At 29.3% G+C, this 20,207-nt stretch overlaps 1 long non-coding RNA gene across 5 annotated transcripts; it reads right to left on the reverse strand.

Moving 5' to 3' along the window:
- Nucleotides 1-599: 599 nt before the first annotated feature.
- On the reverse strand, nt 600-20,207 carry LOC127925935 (uncharacterized). 5 transcript variants are annotated; one of them, XR_008122947.1, is made up of 5 exons: nt 20,112-20,207; nt 12,450-12,641; nt 12,355-12,418; nt 5,804-6,123; nt 600-736 (listed from the first exon to the last, which is right to left on the reverse strand). It is a non-coding gene; the product is annotated as an uncharacterized LOC127925935 (long non-coding RNA). The 5 variants fall into 5 exon arrangements; XR_008122945.1 differs by lacking the exon at nt 600-736 and adding an exon at nt 1,967-2,103; XR_008122943.1 differs by lacking the exon at nt 600-736 and adding an exon at nt 5,115-5,260.

Raw genomic sequence — 20,207 nt, forward strand, 5'->3', positions numbered from 1 at the left:
AAAAACAACCTCAAATGTATCTAAAGCATTGTAAAAAAAAACTAAAATGTGCCTAAAGCATTGTAAAAACAACCTAAAATGTGCCTAAAGCACTGAAAAAAACTAAAATGTACCTAAAGCATTGTAAAAACTAAAATGTGCCTAAAGCACTGTAAAACAACCTGAAATGTACCTAAAGCATTGTAAAAACAACCTAAAATGTGCCTAAAGCATTGTAAAAACAACCTAAAATGTACCTAAAGCATTGTAAAAACAACCTAAAATGTACCTAAAGCATTGTAAAAACAACTAAAATGTACCTAAAGCACTGTAAAAACAACCTAAAATGTGCCTAAAGCATTGTAAAAACAACCTAAAATGTACCTAAAGCATTGTAAAAACAACCTAAAATGTGCCTAAAGCATTGTAAAAACAACCTAAAATGTGCCTAAAGCATTGTAAAAACAACCTAAAATGTGCCTAAAGCATTGTAAAAACAACCTAAAATGTGCCTAAACCATTGTAAAAACAACCTAAAATGTACCTAAAGCATTGTAAAAACAACCTAAAATGTACCTAAAGCATTGTAAAAACAACCTAAAATGTGCCTTAAGCATTGTAAAAACAACCTAAAATGTGCCTAAAGCATTGTAAAAACAAACTAAAATGTACCTAAAGCATTGTAAAAACAACCTAAAATGTACCTAAACCATTGTAAAAACAACCTAAAATGTCCATAAAGCATTGTAAAAACAACCTAAAATGAGCCTAAAGCACTGTAAAACAACCTCAAATGTGCAAAAAGCACTGTAAAAACAACCTAAAATGTACCTAAAGCATTGTAAAAACAACCTAAAATGTACCTAAAGCATTGTAAAAAAAAACTAAAATGTACCTAAAGCATTGTAAAAAAACTAAAATGTATCTAAAGCATTGTAAAAACAACCTCAAATGTATCTAAAGCATTGTAAAAACAACCTCAAATGTATCTAAAGCATTGTAAAAACAACCTCAAATGAACCTAAAGCATTGTAAAAAAAACTAAAATGTGCCTAAAGCATTGTAAAAAAAAAACTAAAATGTACCTAAAGCATTGTAAAAAAAACCTCAAATGTATCTAAAGCATTGTAAAAACAACCTCAAATGTATCTAAAGCATTGTAAAAACAACCTCAAATGTATCTAAAGCATTGTAAAAACAACCTCAAATGTATCTAAAGCATTGTAAAAACAACCTCAAATGAACCTAAAGCATTGTAAAAAAAAAACTAAAATGTGCCTAAAGCATTGTAAAAAAACTAAAATGTACCTAAAGCATTGTAAAAAAAAACTAAAATGTATCTAAAGCATTGTAAAAACAACCTCAAATGTATCTAAAGCATTGTAAAAACAACCTCAAATGAACCTAAAGCATTGTAAAAAAAAACTAAAATGTGCCTAAAGCATTGTAAAAACAACCTAAAATGTGCCTAAAGCACTGAAAAAAAACTAAAATGTACCTAAAGCATTGTAAAAAAAACTAAAATGTGCCTAAAGCACTGTAAAACAACCTGAAATGTACCTAAAGCATTGTAAAAACAACCTAAAATGTGCCTAAAGCATTGTAAAAACAACCTAAAATGTACCTAAAGCATTGTAAAAACAACCTAAAATGTACCTAAAGCATTGTAAAAACAACTAAAATGTACCTAAAGCACTGTAAAAACAACCTAAAATGTGCCTAAAGCATTGTAAAAACAACCTAAAATGTACCTAAAGCATTGTAAAAACAACCTAAAATGTGCCTAAAGCATTGTAAAAACAACCTAAAATGTGCCTAAAGCATTGTAAAAACAACCTAAAATGTGCCTAAAGCATTGTAAAAACAACCTAAAATGTGCCTAAACCATTGTAAAAACAACCTAAAATGTACCTAAAGCATTGTAAAAACAACCTAAAATGTACCTAAAGCATTGTAAAAACAACCTAAAATGTGCCTTAAGCATTGTAAAAACAACCTAAAATGTGCCTAAAGCATTGTAAAAACAAACTAAAATGTACCTAAAGCATTGTAAAAACAACCTAAAATGTACCTAAACCATTGTAAAAACAACCTAAAATGTCCATAAAGCATTGTAAAAACAACCTAAAATGAGCCTAAAGCACTGTAAAAACAACCTCAAATGTGCAAAAAGCACTGTAAAAACAACCTAAAATGTACCTAAAGCATTGTAAAAACAACCTAAAATGTACCTAAAGCATTGTAAAAACAACTAAAATGTACCTAAAGCACTGTAAAAACAACCTAAAATGTGCCTAAAGCATTGTAAAAACAACCTAAAATGTACCTAAAGCATTGTAAAAACAACCTAAAATGTGCCTAAAGCATTGTAAAAACAACCTAAAATGTACCTAAACCATTGTAAAAACAACCTAAAATGTCCATAAAGCATTGTAAAAACAACCTAAAATGAGCCTAAACCATTGTAAAAACAACCTAAAATGTGTCTAAAGCATTGTAAAAACAACCTAAAATGTGCCTAAAGCATTGTAAAAACAACCTAAAATGTGCCTAAAGCATTGTAAAAACAACCTAAAATGTGCCTAAAGCATTGTAAAAACAACCTAAAATGTGCCTAAACCATTGTAAAAACAACCTAAAATGTACCTAAAGCATTGTAAAAACAAACTAAAATGTACCTAAAGCATTGTAAAAACAACCTAAAATGTACCTAAACCATTGTAAAAACAACCTAAAATGTCCATAAAGCATTGTAAAAACAACCTAAAATGAGCCTAAAGCACTGTAAAAACAACCTCAAATGTGCAAAAAGCACTGTAAAAACAACCTAAAATGTACCTAAAGCATTGTAAAAACAACCTAAAATGTACCTAAAGCATTGTAAAAACAACTCAAATGTACCTAAAGCACTGTAAAAACAACCTAAAATGTGCCTAAAGCATTGTAAAAACAACCTAAAATGTACCTAAAGCATTGTAAAAACAACCTAAAATGTGCCTAAAGCATTGTAAAAACAACCTAAAATGTGCCTAAAGCATTGTAAAAACAACCTAAAATGTGCCTAAAGCATTGTAAAAACAACCTAAAATGTGCCTAAACCATTGTAAAAACAACCTAAAATGTGCCTAAAGCATTGTAAAAACAACCTAAAATGTACCTAAAGCATTGTAAAAACAACCTAAAATGTGCCTAAAGCATTGTAAAAACAACCTAAAATGTGCCTAAAGCATTGTAAAAACAAACTAAAATGTACCTAAAGCATTGTAAAAACAACCTAAAATGTACCTAAACCATTGTAAAAACAACCTAAAATGTCCATAAAGCATTGTAAAAACAACCTAAAATGAGCCTAAAGCACTGTAAAAACAACCTCAAATGTGCATAAAGCACTGTAAAAACAACCTAAAATGTACCTAAACCATTGTAAAAACAACCTAAAATGTGCCTAAAGCACTGTAAAAACAACCTAAAATGTACCTAAAGCATTGTAAAAAAAAACTAAAATGTACCTAAAGCATTGTAAAAAAAACTAAAATGTATCTAAAGCATTGTAAAAACAACCTCAAATGTATCTAAAGCATTGTAAAAACAACCTCAAATGTATCTAAAGCATTGTAAAAACAACCTCAAATGAACCTAAAGCATTGTAAAAAAAAAAACTAAAATGTGCCTAAAGCATTGTAAAAAAAAACTAAAATGTACCTAAAGCATTGTAAAAAAACTAAAATGTATCTAAAGCATTGTAAAAACAACCTCAAATGTATCTAAAGCATTGTAAAAACAACCTCAAATGTATCTAAAGCATTGTAAAAACAACCTCAAATGAACCTAAAGCATTGTAAAAAAAAAAACTAAAATGTGCCTAAAGCATTGTAAAAACAACCTAAAATGTGCCTAAAGCACTGAAAAAAAAACTAAAATGTGCCTAAAGCATTGTAAAAACAACCTAAAATGTACCTAAAGCATTGTAAAAAAACTAAAATGTGCCTAAAGCACTGTAAAACAACCTGAAATGTACCTAAAGCATTGTAAAAACAACCTAAAATGTGCCTAAAGCATTGTAAAAACAACCTAAAATGTACCTAAAGCATTGTAAAAACAACCTAAAATGTACCTAAAGCATTGTAAAAACAACTAAAATGTACCTAAAGCACTGTAAAAACAACCTAAAATGTGCCTAAAGCATTGTAAAAACAACCTAAAATGTACCTAAAGCATTGTAAAAACAACCTAAAATGTGCCTAAAGCATTGTAAAAACAACCTAAAATGTGCCTAAAGCATTGTAAAAACAACCTAAAATGTGCCTAAAGCATTGTAAAAACAACCTAAAATGTGCCTAAACCATTGTAAAAACAACCTAAAATGTACCTAAAGCATTGTAAAAACAACCTAAAATGTACCTAAAGCATTGTAAAAACAACCTAAAATGTACCTAAAGCATTGTAAAAACAACCTAAAATGTGCCTAAAGCATTGTAAAAACAAACTAAAATGTACCTAAAGCATTGTAAAAACAACCTAAAATGTACCTAAACCATTGTAAAAACAACCTAAAATGTACCTAAAGCATTGTAAAAACAACCTAAAATGTGCCTAAAGCATTGTAAAAACAACCTAAAATGTGCCTAAAGCACTGAAAAAAAACTAAAATGTACCTAAAGCATTGTAAAAAAAACTAAAATGTGCCTAAAGCACTGTAAAACAACCTGAAATGTACCTAAATCATTGTAAAAACAACCTAAAATGTGCCTAAAGCATTGTAAAAACAACCTAAAATGTACCTAAAGCATTGTAAAAACAACCTAAAATGTACCTAAAGCATTGTAAAAACAACTAAAATGTACCTAAAGCACTGTAAAAACAACCTAAAATGTGCCTAAAGCATTGTAAAAACAACCTAAAATGTACCTAAAGCATTGTAAAAACAACCTAAAATGTGCCTAAAGCATTGTAAAAACAACCTAAAATGTGCCTAAAGCATTGTAAAAACAACCTAAAATGTGCCTAAAGCATTGTAAAAACAACCTAAAATGTGCCTAAACCATTGTAAAAACAACCTAAAATGTACCTAAAGCATTGTAAAAACAACCTAAAATGTACCTAAAGCATTGTAAAAACAACCTAAAATGTGCCTTAAGCATTGTAAAAACAACCTAAAATGTGCCTAAAGCATTGTAAAAACAAACTAAAATGTACCTAAAGCATTGTAAAAACAACCTAAAATGTACCTAAACCATTGTAAAAACAACCTAAAATGTCCATAAAGCATTGTAAAAACAACCTAAAATGAGCCTAAAGCACTGTAAAAACAACCTCAAATGTGCAAAAAACACTGTAAAAACAACCTAAAATGTACCTAAAGCATTGTAAAAACAACCTAAAATGTACCTAAAGCATTGTAAAAACAACTAAAATGTACCTAAAGCACTGTAAAAACAACCTAAAATGTGCCTAAAGCATTGTAAAAACAACCTAAAATGTACCTAAAGCATTGTAAAAACAACCTAAAATGTGCCTAAAGCATTGTAAAAACAACCTAAAATGTGCCTAAAGCATTGTAAAAACAACCTAAAATGTGCCTAAAGCATTGTAAAAACAACCTAAAATGTGCCTAAACCATTGTAAAAACAACCTAAAATGTGCCTAAAGCATTGTAAAAACAACCTAAAATGTACATAAAGCATTGTAAAAACAACCTAAAATGTGCCTAAAGCATTGTAAAAACAACCTAAAATGTGCCTAAAGCATTGTAAAAACAAACTAAAATGTACCTAAAGCATTGTAAAAACAACCTAAAATGTACCTAAACCATTGTAAAAACAACCTAAAATGAGCCTAAAGCACTGTAAAAACAACCTCAAATGTGCATAAAGCACTGTAAAAACAACCTAAAATGTACCTAAACCATTGTAAAAACAACCTAAAATGTGCCTAAAGCACTGTAAAAACAACCTAAAATGTGCATAAAGCATTGTAAAAACAACCTAAAATGTATCTAAAGCATTGTAAAAACAACCTAACATGTGCATAAAGCATTGTAAAAACAACCTCAAATGTGGGTTAAGCACTGTAAAAACAACCTAAAATGTACCTAAAGCATTGTAAAAACAACCTAAAATGTGCATAAAGCATTGTAAAAACAACCTAAAATGTGCCTAAAGCACTGTAAAAACAACCTAAAATGTGCATAAAGCATTGTAAAAACAACCTAAAATGTATCTAAAGCATTGTAAAAACAACCTAACATGTGCATAAAGCATTGTAAAAACAACCTCAAATGTGGGTTAAGCACTGTAAAAACAACCTAAAATGTACCTAAAGCATTGTAAAAACAACCTAAAAGGTGCGTAAAGCATTGTAAAAACAACCTAAAATGTGGGTTAAGCATTGTAAAAAGAACCTAAAATGTGCCTAAAGCACTGTAAAAACAACCTAAAAGGTGCGTAAAGCATTGTAAAAACAACCTAAAATGTGCCTATAGCATTGTAAAAACAACCTAAAATGTGCATAAAGCATTGTAAAAACAACCTAAAATGTGCATAAAGGATTGTAAAAACAACCTAAAATGTGCATAAAGCATTGTAAAAACAACCTAAAATGTCCATAAAGCATTGTAAAAACAACCTAAAATGAGCCTAAAGCACTGTAAAAACAACCTCAAATGTGCATAAAGCACTGTAAAAACAACCTAAAATGTACCTAAACCATTGTAAAAACAACCTAACATGTGCATAAAGCATTGTAAAAACAACCTCAAATGTGGGTTAAGCATGGTAAAAACAACCTAAAATGTACCTAAAGCATTGTAAAAACAACCTAAAATGTGCATAAAGCATTGTAAAAACAACCTAAAATGTGCATAAAGCATTGTAAAAATAACCTAAAATGTGCATAAAGCATTGTAAAAACAACCTAAAATGTGCATAAAGCATTGTAAAAACAACCTAAAATGTGCATAAAGCACTGTAAAAACATCCTAAAATGTGCATAAAGCATTGTAAAAACAACCTAGAATGTGCATAAAGCATTGTAAAAACAACCTAAAATGTGCATAAAGCATTGTAAAAACAACCTAAAATGTGCTTAAAGCATTGTAAAAACAACCTCAAATGTGCATAAAGCATTGTAAAAACAACCTAAAATGTGGGTTAAGCACTGTAAAAACAACCTAAAATGTGCATAAAGCAGTGTAAAAACAACCTAAAATGTGCATAAAGCATTGTAAAAACAACCTAAAATGTATCTTAAGCATTGTAAAAACAACCTAAAATGTGCCTAAACCATTGTAAAAACAACCTAAAATGTGCCTAAAACATTGTAAAAACAACCTAAAATGTGCCTAAAGCATTGTAAAAACAACCTAAAATGTACCTAAAGCATTGTAAAAAAACTAAAATGTACCTAAAGCATTGTAAAAAAACGAAAATGTACCTAAAGCATTGTAAAAAACTAAAATGTATCTAAAGCATTGTAAAAACAACCTCAAATGTATCTAAAGCATTGTAAAAACAACCTCAAATGTATCTAAAGCATTGTAAAAACAACCTCAAATGAACCTAAAGCATTGTAAAAAAACTAAAATGTGCCTAAAGCATTGTAAAAAAAACTAAAATGTACCTAAAGCATTGTAAAAAAAACTAAAATGTATCTAAAGCATTGTAAAAACAACCTCAAATGTATCTAAAGCATTGTAAAAACAACCTCAAATGTATCTAAAGCATTGTAAAAAAAAAAAAAAAAATGTGCCTAAAGCATTGTAAAAACAACCTAAAATGTGCCTAAAGCACTGAAAAAAAACTAAAATGTACCTAAAGCATTGTAAAAAAAACTAAAATGTGCCTAAAGCACTGTAAAACAACCTGAAATGTACCTAAAGCATTGTAAAAACAACCTAAAATGTGCCTAAAGCATTGTAAAAACAACCTAAAATGTACCTAAAGCATTGTAAAAACAACCTAAAATGTACCTAAAGCATTGTAAAAACAACTAAAATGTACCTAAAGCACTGTAAAAACAACCTAAAATGTGCCTAAAGCATTGTAAAAACAACCTAAAATGTACCTAAAGCATTGTAAAAACAACCTAAAATGTGCCTAAAGCATTGTAAAAACAACCTAAAATGTGCCTAAAGCATTGTAAAAACAACCTAAAATGTGCCTAAAGCATTGTAAAAACAACCTAAAATGTGCCTAAACCATTGTAAAAACAACCTAAAATGTACCTAAAGCATTGTAAAAACAACCTAAAATGTACCTAAAGCATTGTAAAAACAACCTAAAATGTGCCTTAAGCATTGTAAAAACAACCTAAAATGTGCCTAAAGCATTGTAAAAACAAACTAAAATGTACCTAAAGCATTGTAAAAACAACCTAAATGTACCTAAACCATTGTAAAAACAACCTAAAATGTCCATAAAGCATTGTAAAAACAACCTAAAATGAGCCTAAAGCACTGTAAAAACAACCTCAAATGTGCAAAAGCACTGTAAAAACAACCTAAAATGTACCTAAAGCATTGTAAAAACAACCTAAAATGTACCTAAAGCATTGTAAAAACAACTAAAATGTACCTAAAGCACTGTAAAAACAACCTAAAATGTGCCTAAAGCATTGTAAAAACAACCTAAAATGTACCTAAAGCATTGTAAAAACAACCTAAAATGTGCCTAAAGCATTGTAAAAACAACCTAAAATGTGCCTAAAGCATTGTAAAAACAACCTAAAATGTGCCTAAAGCATTGTAAAAACAACCTAAAATGTGCCTAAACCATTGTAAAAACAACCTAAAATGTGCCTAAAGCATTGTAAAAACAACCTAAAATGTGCCTAAAGCATTGTAAAAACAACCTAAAATGTGCCTAAAGCATTGTAAAAACAACCTAAAATGTGCCTAAAGCATTGTAAAAACAACCTAAAATGTGCCTAAACCATTGTAAAAACAACCTAAAATGTACCTAAAGCATTGTAAAAACAAACTAAAATGTACCTAAAGCATTGTAAAAACAACCTAAAATGTACCTAAACCATTGTAAAAACAACCTAAAATGTCCATAAAGCATTGTAAAAACAACCTAAAATGAGCCTAAAGCACTGTAAAAACAACCTCAAATGTGCAAAAGCACTGTAAAAACAACCTAAAATGTACCTAAAGCATTGTAAAAACAACCTAAAATGTACCTAAAGCATTGTAAAAACAACTAAAATGTACCTAAAGCACTGTAAAAACAACCTAAAATGTGCCTAAAGCATTGTAAAAACAACCTAAAATGTACCTAAAGCATTGTAAAAACAACCTAAAATGTGCCTAAAGCATTGTAAAAACAACCTAAAATGTGCCTAAAGCATTGTAAAAACAACCTAAAATGTGCCTAAAGCATTGTAAAACAACCTAAAATGTGCCTAAACCATTGTAAAAACAACCTAAAATGTACCTAAAGCATTGTAAAAACAACTAAAATGTACCTAAAGCACTGTAAAAACAACCTAAAATGTGCCTAAAGCATTGTAAAAACAACCTAAAATGTACCTAAAGCATTGTAAAAACAACCTACAATGTGCCTAAAGCATTGTAAAAACAACCTAAAATGTACCTAAACCATTGTAAAAACAACCTAAAATGTCCATAAAGCATTGTAAAAACAACCTAAAATGAGCCTAAAGCACTGTAAAAACAACCTCAAATGTGCATAAAGCACTGTAAAAACAACCTAAAATGTACCTAAACCATTGTAAAAACAACCTAAAATGTGCCTAAAGCACTGTAAAAACAACCTAAAATGTACCTAAAGCATTGTAAAAAAAAACTAAAATGTACCTAAAGCATTGTAAAAAAAACTAAAATGTATCTAAAGCATTGTAAAAACAACCTCAAATGTATCTAAAGCATTGTAAAACAACCTCAAATGTATCTAAAGCATTGTAAAAACAACCTCAAATGAACCTAAAGCATTGTAAAAAAACTAAAATGTGCCTAAAGCATTGTAAAAAAAACTAAAATGTACCTAAACCATTGTAAAAAAAAACTAAAATGTATCTAAAGCATTGTAAAAACAACCTCAAATGTATCTAAAGCATTGTAAAAACAACCTCAAATGTATCTAAAGCATTGTAAAAACAACCTCAAATGAACCTAAAGCATTGTAAAAAAACTAAAATGTGCCTAAAGCATTGTAAAAACAACCTAAAATGTGCCTAAAGCACTGAAAAAAAAAACTAAAATGTGCCTAAAGCACTGTAAAACAACCTGAAATGTACCTAAAGCATTGTAAAAACAACCTAAAATGTGCCTAAAGCATTGTAAAAACAACCTAAAATGTACCTAAAGCATTGTAAAAACAACCTAAAATGTACCTAAAGCATTGTAAAAACAACTAAAATGTACCTAAAGCACTGTAAAAACAACCTAAAATGTGCCTAAAGCATTGTAAAAACAACCTAAAATGTACCTAAAGCATTGTAAAAACAACCTAAAATGTGCCTAAAGCATTGTAAAACAACCTAAAATGTGCCTAAAGCATTGTAAAAACAACCTAAAATGTGCCTAAAGCATTGTAAAAACAACCTAAAATGTGCCTAAACCATTGTAAAAACAACCTAAAATGTACCTAAAGCATTGTAAAAACAACCTAAAATGTACCTAAAGCATTGTAAAAACAACCTAAAATGTGCCTTAAGCATTGTAAAAACAACCTAAAATGTGCCTAAAGCATTGTAAAAACAAACTAAAATGTACCTAAAGCATTGTAAAAACAACCTAAAATGTACCTAAACCATTGTAAAAACAACCTAAAATGTACCTAAAGCATTGTAAAAAAAAACTAAAATGTACCTAAAGCATTGTAAAAAAAACTAAAATGTGCCTAAAGCACTGAAAAAACTAAAATGTACCTAAAGCATTGTAAAAAAACTAAAATGTGCCTAAAGCACTGTAAAACAACCTGAAATGTACCTAAAGCATTGTAAAAACAACCTAAAATGTGCCTAAAGCATTGTAAAAACAACCTAAAATGTACCTAAAGCATTGTAAAAACAACCTAAAATGTACCTAAAGCATTGTAAAAACAACTAAAATGTACCTAAAGCACTGTAAAAACAACCTAAAATGTGCCTAAAGCATTGTAAAAACAACCTAAAATGTACCTAAAGCATTGTAAAAACAACCTAAAATGTGCCTAAAGCATTGTAAAAACAACCTAAAATGTGCCTAAAGCATTGTAAAAACAACCTAAAATGTGCCTAAAGCATTGTAAAAACAACCTAAAATGTGCCTAAACCATTGTAAAAACAACCTAAAATGTACCTAAAGCATTGTAAAAACAACCTAAAATGTACCTAAAGCATTGTAAAAACAACCTAAAATGTGCCTTAAGCATTGTAAAAACAACCTAAAATGTGCCTAAAGCATTGTAAAAACAAACTAAAATGTACCTAAAGCATTGTAAAAACAACCTAAAATGTACCTAAACCATTGTAAAAACAACCTAAAATGTCCATAAAGCATTGTAAAAACAACCTAAAATGAGCCTAAAGCACTGTAAAAACAACCTCAAATGTGCAAAAAGCACTGTAAAAACAACCTAAAATGTACCTAAAGCATTGTAAAAACAACCTAAAATGTACCTAAAGCATTGTAAAAACAACTAAAATGTACCTAAAGCACTGTAAAAACAACCTAAAATGTGCCTAAAGCATTGTAAAAACAACCTAAAATGTACCTAAAGCATTGTAAAAACAACCTAAAATGTGCCTAAAGCATTGTAAAAACTACCTAAAATGTGCCTAAAGCATTGTAAAAACAACCTAAAATGTGCCTAAAGCATTGTAAAAACAACCTAAAATGTGCCTAAACCATTGTAAAAACAACCTAAAATGTGCCTAAAGCATTGTAAAAACAACCTAAAATGTACATAAAGCATTGTAAAAACAACCTAAAATGTGCCTAAAGCATTGTAAAAACAACCTAAAATGTGCCTAAAGCATTGTAAAAACAAACTAAAATGTACCTAAAGCATTGTAAAAACAACCTAAAATGTACCTAAACCATTGTAAAAACAACCTAAAATGTCCATAAAGCATTGTAAAAACAACCTAAAATGAGCCTAAAGCACTGTAAAAACAACCTCAAATGTGCATAAAGCACTGTAAAAACAACCTAAAATGTACCTAAACCATTGTAAAAACAACCTAAAATGTGCCTAAAGCACTGTAAAAACAACCTAAAATGTGCATAAAGCATTGTAAAAACAACCTAAAATGTATCTAAAGCATTGTAAAAACAACCTAACATGTGCATAAAGCATTGTAAAAACAACCTCAAATGTGGGTTAAGCACTGTAAAAACAACCTAAAATGTACCTAAAGCATTGTAAAAACAACCTAAAATGTGCATAAAGCATTGTAAAAACAACCTAAAATGTGCATAAAGCATTGTAAAAACAACCTAAAATGTGCATAAAGCATTGTAAAACAACCTAAAATGTGCATAAAGCATTGTAAAAACAACCTAAAATGTGCATAAAGCACTGTAAAAACAACCTAAAATGTGCATAAAGCATTGTAAAAACAACCTAAAATGTGCCTAAACCATTGTAAAAACAACCTAAAATGTGCCTAAAGCATTGTAAAAACAACCTAAAATGTGCCTAAAGCATTGTAAAAACAACCTAAAATGTGCCTAAACCATTGTAAAAACAACCTAAAATGTGCCTAAAGCATTGTAAAAACAACCTAAAATGTACCTAAAGCATTGTAAAAACAACCTAAAATGTGCCTAAAGCATTGTAAAAACAACCTAAAATGTGCCTAAAGCATTGTAAAAACAAACTAAAATGTACCTAAAGCATTGTAAAAACAACCTAAAATGTACCTAAACCATTGTAAAAACAACCTAAAATGTCCATAAAGCATTGTAAAAACAACCTAAAATGAGCCTAAAGCACTGTAAAAACAACCTCAAATGTGCATAAAGCACTGTAAAAACAACCTAAAATGTACCTAAACCATTGTAAAAACAACCTAAAATGTGCCTAAAGCACTGTAAAAACAACCTAAAATGTGCATAAAGCACTGTAAAAACAACCTAAAATGTGCATAAAGCATTGTAAAAACAACCTAGAATGTGCATAAAGCATTGTAAAAACAACCTAAAATGTGCATAAAGCATTGTAAAAACAACCTAAAATGTGCATAAAGCATTGTAAAAACAACCTCAAATGTGCATAAAGCATTGTAAAAACAACCTAAAATGTATCTAAAGCATTGTAAAAACAACCTAAAATGTGCCTAAACCATTGTAAAAACAACCTAAAATGTGCCTAAAACATTGTAAAAACAACCTAAAATGTGCCTAAAGCATTGTAAAAACAACCTAAAATGTACCTAAAGCATTGTAAAAAAAAAAAACCTAAAGCATTGTAAAAAAAAAAACTAAAATGTACCTAAAGCATTGTAAAAAAACTAAAATGTATCTAAAGCATTGTAAAAACAACCTCAAATGTATCTAAAGCATTGTAAAAACAACCTCAAATGTATCTAAAGCATTGTAAAAACAACCTCAAATGAACCTAAAGCATTGTAAAAAAACTAAAATGTGCCTAAAGCATTGTAAAAACTAAAATGTGCCTAAAACTGTAAAAAAACTAAAATGTACCTAAAGCATTGTAAAAAAACTAAAATGTGCCTAAAGCACTGTAAAACAACCTAAAATGTACCTAAAGCATTGTAAAAACAACCTAAAATGTACCTAAAGCATTGTAAAAACAACCTAAAATGTACCTAAAGCATTGTAAAAACAACCTAAAATGTACCTAAAGCATTGTAAAAACAACTAAAATGTACCTAAAGCACTGTAAAAACAACCTAAATGTGCCTAAAGCATTGTAAAAAAAACTAAAATGTGCCTAAAGCACTGTAAAACAACCTAAAATGTGCCTAAAGCATTGTAAAAACAACCTAAAATGTGCCTAAAGCATTGTAAAAACAACCTAAAATGTGCCTAAAGCATTGTAAAAACAACCTAAAATGTGCCTAAAGCATTGTAAAAACAACCTAAAATGTACCTAAAGCATTGTAAAAACAACCTAAAATGTGCCTAAAGCATTGTAAAAACAACCTCAAATGTATCTAAAGCATTGTAAAAACAACCTCAAATGAACCTAAAGCATTGTAAAAAAAAACAACCTAAAATGTGCCTAAAGCATTGTAAAAACAACCTAAAATGTGCCTAAAGCACTGAAAAAAAAAAACTAAAATGTACCTAAAGCATTGTAAAAAAAACTAAAATGTGCCTAAAGCACTGTAAAACAACCTAAAATGTACCTAAAGCATTGTAAAAACAACCTAAAATGTACCTAAAGCATTGTAAAAATAACCTAAAATGTACCTAAAGCATTGTAAAAACAACCTAAAATGTACCTAAAGCATTGTAAAAACAACTAAAATGTACCTAAAGCACTGTAAAAACAACCTAAAATGTGCCTAAAGCATTGTAAAAACAACCTCAAATGTACCTAAAGCATTGTAAAAACAACCTAAAATGTGCCTAAAGCATTGTAAAAACAACCTAAAATGTACCTAAAGCATTGTAAAAACAACCTAAAATGTGCCTAAAGCATTGTAAAAACAACCTAAAATGTGCCTAAAGCATTGTAAAAACAACCTAAAATGTGCCTAAAGCATTGTAAAAACAACCTAAAATGTGCCTAAAGCATTGTAAAAACAACCTAAAATGTACCTAAAGCATTGTAAAAACAACCTAAAATGTACCTAAAGCATTGTAAAAAAACTAAAAACATTGTAAAAACTAAAATGTGCCTAAAGCATTGTAAAAACAAACTAAAATGTACCTAAAGCAAAAACAACCTAAAATGTACCTAAAGCATTGTAAAAACAACCTCAAATGAACCTAAAGCATTGTAAAAAAACTAAAATGTGCCTAAAGCATTGTAAAAACAACCTAAAATGTGCCTAAAGCACTGTAAAAAAAAACTAAAATGTACCTAAAGCATTGTAAAAACTAAAATGTGCCTAAAGCACTGTAAAAACAACCTAAAATGTACCTAAAGCATTGTAAAAACAACCTAAAATGTACCTAAAGCATTGTAAAAACAACCTAAAATGTACCTAAAGCATTGTAAAAACAACCTAAAATGTACCTAAAGCATTGTAAAAACAACTAAAATGTACCTAAAGCATTGTAAAAACAACCTAAAATGTGCCTAAAGCATTGTAAAAACAACCTAAAATGTACCTAAAGCATTGTAAAAACAACCTAAAATGTGCCTAAAGCATTGTAAAAACAACCTAAAATGTGCCTAAAGCATTGTAAAAACAACCTAAAATGTGCCTAAAGCATTGTAAAAACAACCTAAAATGTGCCTAAAGCATTGTAAAAACAACCTAAAATGTACCTAAAGCATTGTAAAAACAACCTAAAATGTGCCTAAAGCATTGTAAAAACAACCTAAAATGTACCTAAAGCATTGTAAAAACAACCTAAAATGAACCTAAAGCATTGTAAAAACAACCTAAAATGTGCCTAAAGCATTGTAAAAACAACCTAAAATGTGCCTAAAGCACTGTAAAAAAACTAAAATGTACCTAAAGCATTGTAAAAAAACCTAAAATGTGCCTAAAGCACTGTAAAAACAACCTAAAATGTACCTAAAGCATTGTAAAAACAACCTAAAATGTACCTAAAGCATTGTAAAAACAACCTAAAATGTACCTAAAGCATTGTAAAAACAACCTAAAATGTGCCTAAAGCATTGTAAAAACAACTAAAATGTACCTAAAGCACTGTAAAAACAACCTAAATGTGCCTAAAGCATTGTAAAAACAACCTAAAATGTACCTAAAGCATTGTAAAAACAACCTAAAATGTGCCTAAAGCATTGTAAAAACAACCTAAAATGTGCCTAAAGCATTGTAAAAACAACCTAAAATGTGCCTAAAGCATTGTAAAACAACCTAAAATGTGCCTAAAGCATTGTAAAAACAACCTAAAATGTACCTAAAGCATTGTAAAAACAACCTAAAATGTGCCTAAAGCATTGTAAAAACAACCTAAAATGTGCCTAAAGCATTGTAAAAACAACCTCAAATGTGCCTAAAGCATTGTAAAAACAACCTAAAATGTGCCTAAAGCATTGTAAAAACAACCTAAAATGTGCCTAAAGCACTGTAAAAACCTAAAGCATTGTAAAAACTAAAATGTGCCTAAAGCACTGTAAAACAACCTAAAATGTACCTAAAGCATTGTAAAAACAACCTAAAATGTACCTAAAGCATTGTAAAAACAACCTAAAATGTACCTAAAGCATTGTAAAAACAACCTAAAAACATTGTAAAAACAACTAAAATGTACCTAAAGCATTGTAAAAACAACCTAAAATGTGCCTAAAGCATTGTAAAAACAACCAACTAAAGCATTGTAAAAACAACCTAAAATGTGCCTAAAGCATTGTAAAAACAACCTAAAATGTAAAAACAACCTAAAACCATTGTAAAACAACCTAAAATGTACCTAAAGCATTGTAAAAACAACTAAAACCTAAAGCATTGTAAAAATGTCCTAAAGCATTGTAAAAACAACCTAAAAGCCTAAAGCATGTAAAACATTGTACCTAAAGCATTGTAAAAAAACTAAAATGTACCTAAAGCATTGTAAAAACAACCTAAAATGTGCCTAAAGCATTGTAAAAACAACCTAAAATGTACCTAAAGCATTGTAAAAACAACCTAAAATGTGCCTAAAGCATGTAAAAACAACCTAAAATGTGCCTAAAGCATTGTAAAAACAACCTAAAATGTGCCTAAAGCATGTAAAAACAACCTAAAATGTACCTAAAGCATTGTAAAAACAACCTAAAAACCTAAAGCATTGTAAAAACCTAAAATGTACCTAAAGCATTGTAAAAACAACCTAAAATGTGCCTAAAGCATTGTAAAAACAACCTAAAATGTGCCTAAAGCATTGTAAAAACAACCTAAAATGTACCTAAAGCATTGTAAAAACAACCTAAAATGTGCCTAAAGCATTGTAAAAACAACCTAAAATGTGCCTAAAGCATTGTAAAAACAAACTAAAATGTACCTAAAGCATTGTAAAAACAACCTAAAATGTACCTAAACCATTGTAAAAACAACCTAAAATGTCATTGTAAAAACAACCTAAAGTATGTCCATAAAGCATTGTAAAAACAACCTAAAATGAGCCTAAAGCACTGTAAAAACAACCTCAAATGTGCATAAAGCACTGTAAAAACAACCTAAAATGTACCTAAACCATTGTAAAAACAACCTAAAATGTGCCTAAAGCACTGTAAAAACAACCTAAAATGTACCTAAAGCATTGTAAAAAAAAACTAAAATGTACCTAAAGCATTGTAAAAAAAACTAAAATGTATCTAAAGCATTGTAAAAACAACCTCAAATGTATCTAAAGCATTGTAAAAACAACCTCAAATGTATCTAAAGCATTGTAAAAACAACCTCAAATGAACCTAAAGCATTGTAAAAAAAAACTAAAATGTGCCTAAAGCATTGTAAAAAAAAACTAAAATGTACCTAAAGCATTGTAAAAAAAACTAAAATGTATCTAAAGCATTGTAAAAACAACCTCAAATGTATCTAAAGCATTGTAAAAACAACCTCAAATGTATCTAAAGCATTGTAAAAACAACCTCAAATGAACCTAAAGCATTGTAAAAAAAAACTAAAATGTGCCTAAAGCATTGTAAAAACAACCTAAAATGTGCCTAAAGCACTGTAAAAAAACTAAAATGTACCTAAAGCACTGTAAAACAACCTGAAATGTACCTAAAGCATTGTAAAAACAACCTAAAATGTGCCTAAAGCATTGTAAAAACAACCTAAAATGTACCTAAAGCATTGTAAAAACAACCTAAAATGTACCTAAAGCATTGTAAAAACAACTAAAATGTACCTAAAGCACTGTAAAAACAACCTAAAATGTGCCTAAAGCATTGTAAAAACAACCTAAAATGTACCTAAAGCATTGTAAAAACAACCTAAAATGTGCCTAAAGCATTGTAAAAACAACCTAAAATGTGCCTAAAGCATTGTAAAAACAACCTAAAATGTGCCTAAAGCATTGTAAAAACAACCTAAAATGTGCCTAAACCATTGTAAAAACAACCTAAAATGTACCTAAAGCATTGTAAAAACAACCTAAAATGTACCTAAAGCATTGTAAAAACAACCTAAAATGTGCCTTAAGCATTGTAAAAACAACCTAAAATGTGCCTAAAGCATTGTAAAACAAACTAAAATGTACCTAAAGCATTGTAAAAACAACCTAAAATGTACCTAAACCATTGTAAAAACAACCTAAAATGTACCTAAAGCATTGTAAAAACAACCTAAAATGTGCCTAAAGCATTGTAAAAACAACCTAAAATGTGCCTAAAGCACTGAAAAAAAACTAAAATGTACCTAAAGCATTGTAAAAAAACTAAAATGTGCCTAAAGCACTGTAAAACAACCTGAAATGTACCTAAAGCATTGTAAAAACAACCTAAAATGTGCCTAAAGCATTGTAAAAACAACCTAAAATGTACCTAAAGCATTGTAAAAACAACCTAAAATGTACCTAAAGCATTGTAAAAACAACTAAAATGTACCTAAAGCACTGTAAAAACAACCTAAAATGTGCCTAAAGCATTGTAAAAACAACCTAAAATGTACCTAAAGCATTGTAAAAACAACCTAAAATGTGCCTAAAGCATTGTAAAAACAACCTAAAATGTGCCTAAAGCATTGTAAAAACAACCTAAAATGTGCCTAAAGCATTGTAAAAACAACCTAAAATGTGCCTAAACCATTGTAAAAACAACCTAAAATGTACCTAAAGCATTGTAAAAACAACCTAAAATGTACCTAAAGCATTGTAAAAACAACCTAAAATGTGCCTTAAGCATTGTAAAAACAACCTAAAATGTGCCTAAAGCATTGTAAAAACAAACTAAAATGTACCTAAAGCATTGTAAAAACAACCTAAAATGTACCTAAACCATTGTAAAAACAACCTAAAATGTCCATAAAGCATTGTAAAAACAACCTAAAATGAGCCTAAAGCACTGTAAAAACAACCTCAAATGTGCAAAAGCACTGTAAAAACAACCTAAAATGTACCTAAAGCATTGTAAAAACAACCTAAAATGTACCTAAAGCATTGTAAAAACAACTAAAATGTACCTAAAGCACTGTAAAAACAACCTAAAATGTGCCTAAAGCATTGTAAAAACAACCTAAAATGTACCTAAAGCATTGTAAAAACAACCTAAAATGTGCCTAAAGCATTGTAAAAACAACCTAAAATGTGCCTAAAGCATTGTAAAAACAACCTAAAATGTGCCTAAAGCATTGTAAAAACAACCTAAAATGTGCCTAAACCATTGTAAAAACAACCTAAAATGTGCCTAAAGCATTGTAAAAACAACCTAAAATGTACATAAAGCATTGTAAAAACAACCTAAAATGTGCCTAAAGCATTGTAAAAACAACCTAAAATGTGCCTAAAGCATTGTAAAAACAAACTAAAATGTACCTAAAGCATTGTAAAAACAACCTAAAATGTACCTAAACCATTGTAAAAACAACCTAAAATGTCCATAAAGCATTGTAAAAACAACCTAAAATGAGCCTAAAGCACTGTAAAAACAACCTCAAATGTGCATAAAGCACTGTAAAAACAACCTAAAATGTACCTAAACCATTGTAAAAACAACCTAAAATGTGCCTAAAGCACTGTAAAAACAACCTAAAATGTGCATAAAGCATTGTAAAAACAACCTAAAATGTATCTAAAGCATTGTAAAAACAACCTAACATGTGCATAAAGCATTGTAAAAACAACCTCAAATGTGGGTTAAGCACTGTAAAAACAACCTAAAATGTACCTAAAGCATTGTAAAAACAACCTAAAATGTGCATAAAGCATTGTAAAAACAACCTAAAATGTGCATAAAGCATTGTAAAAACAACCTAAAATGTGCATAAAGCATTGTAAAAACAACCTAAAATGTGCATAAAGCATTGTAAAAACAACCTAAAATGTGCATAAAGCACTGTAAAAACAACCTAAAATGTGCATAAAGCATTGTAAAAACAACCTAAAATGTGCCTAAACCATTGTAAAAACAACCTAAAATGTGCCTAAAGCATTGTAAAAACAACCTAAAATGTGCCTAAAGCATTGTAAAAACAAC

Source organism: Oncorhynchus keta, unplaced genomic scaffold, assembly GCF_023373465.1.
Source record: "Oncorhynchus keta strain PuntledgeMale-10-30-2019 unplaced genomic scaffold, Oket_V2 Un_contig_6511_pilon_pilon, whole genome shotgun sequence".
Lineage (NCBI taxonomy): Eukaryota > Metazoa > Chordata > Actinopteri > Salmoniformes > Salmonidae > Oncorhynchus > Oncorhynchus keta.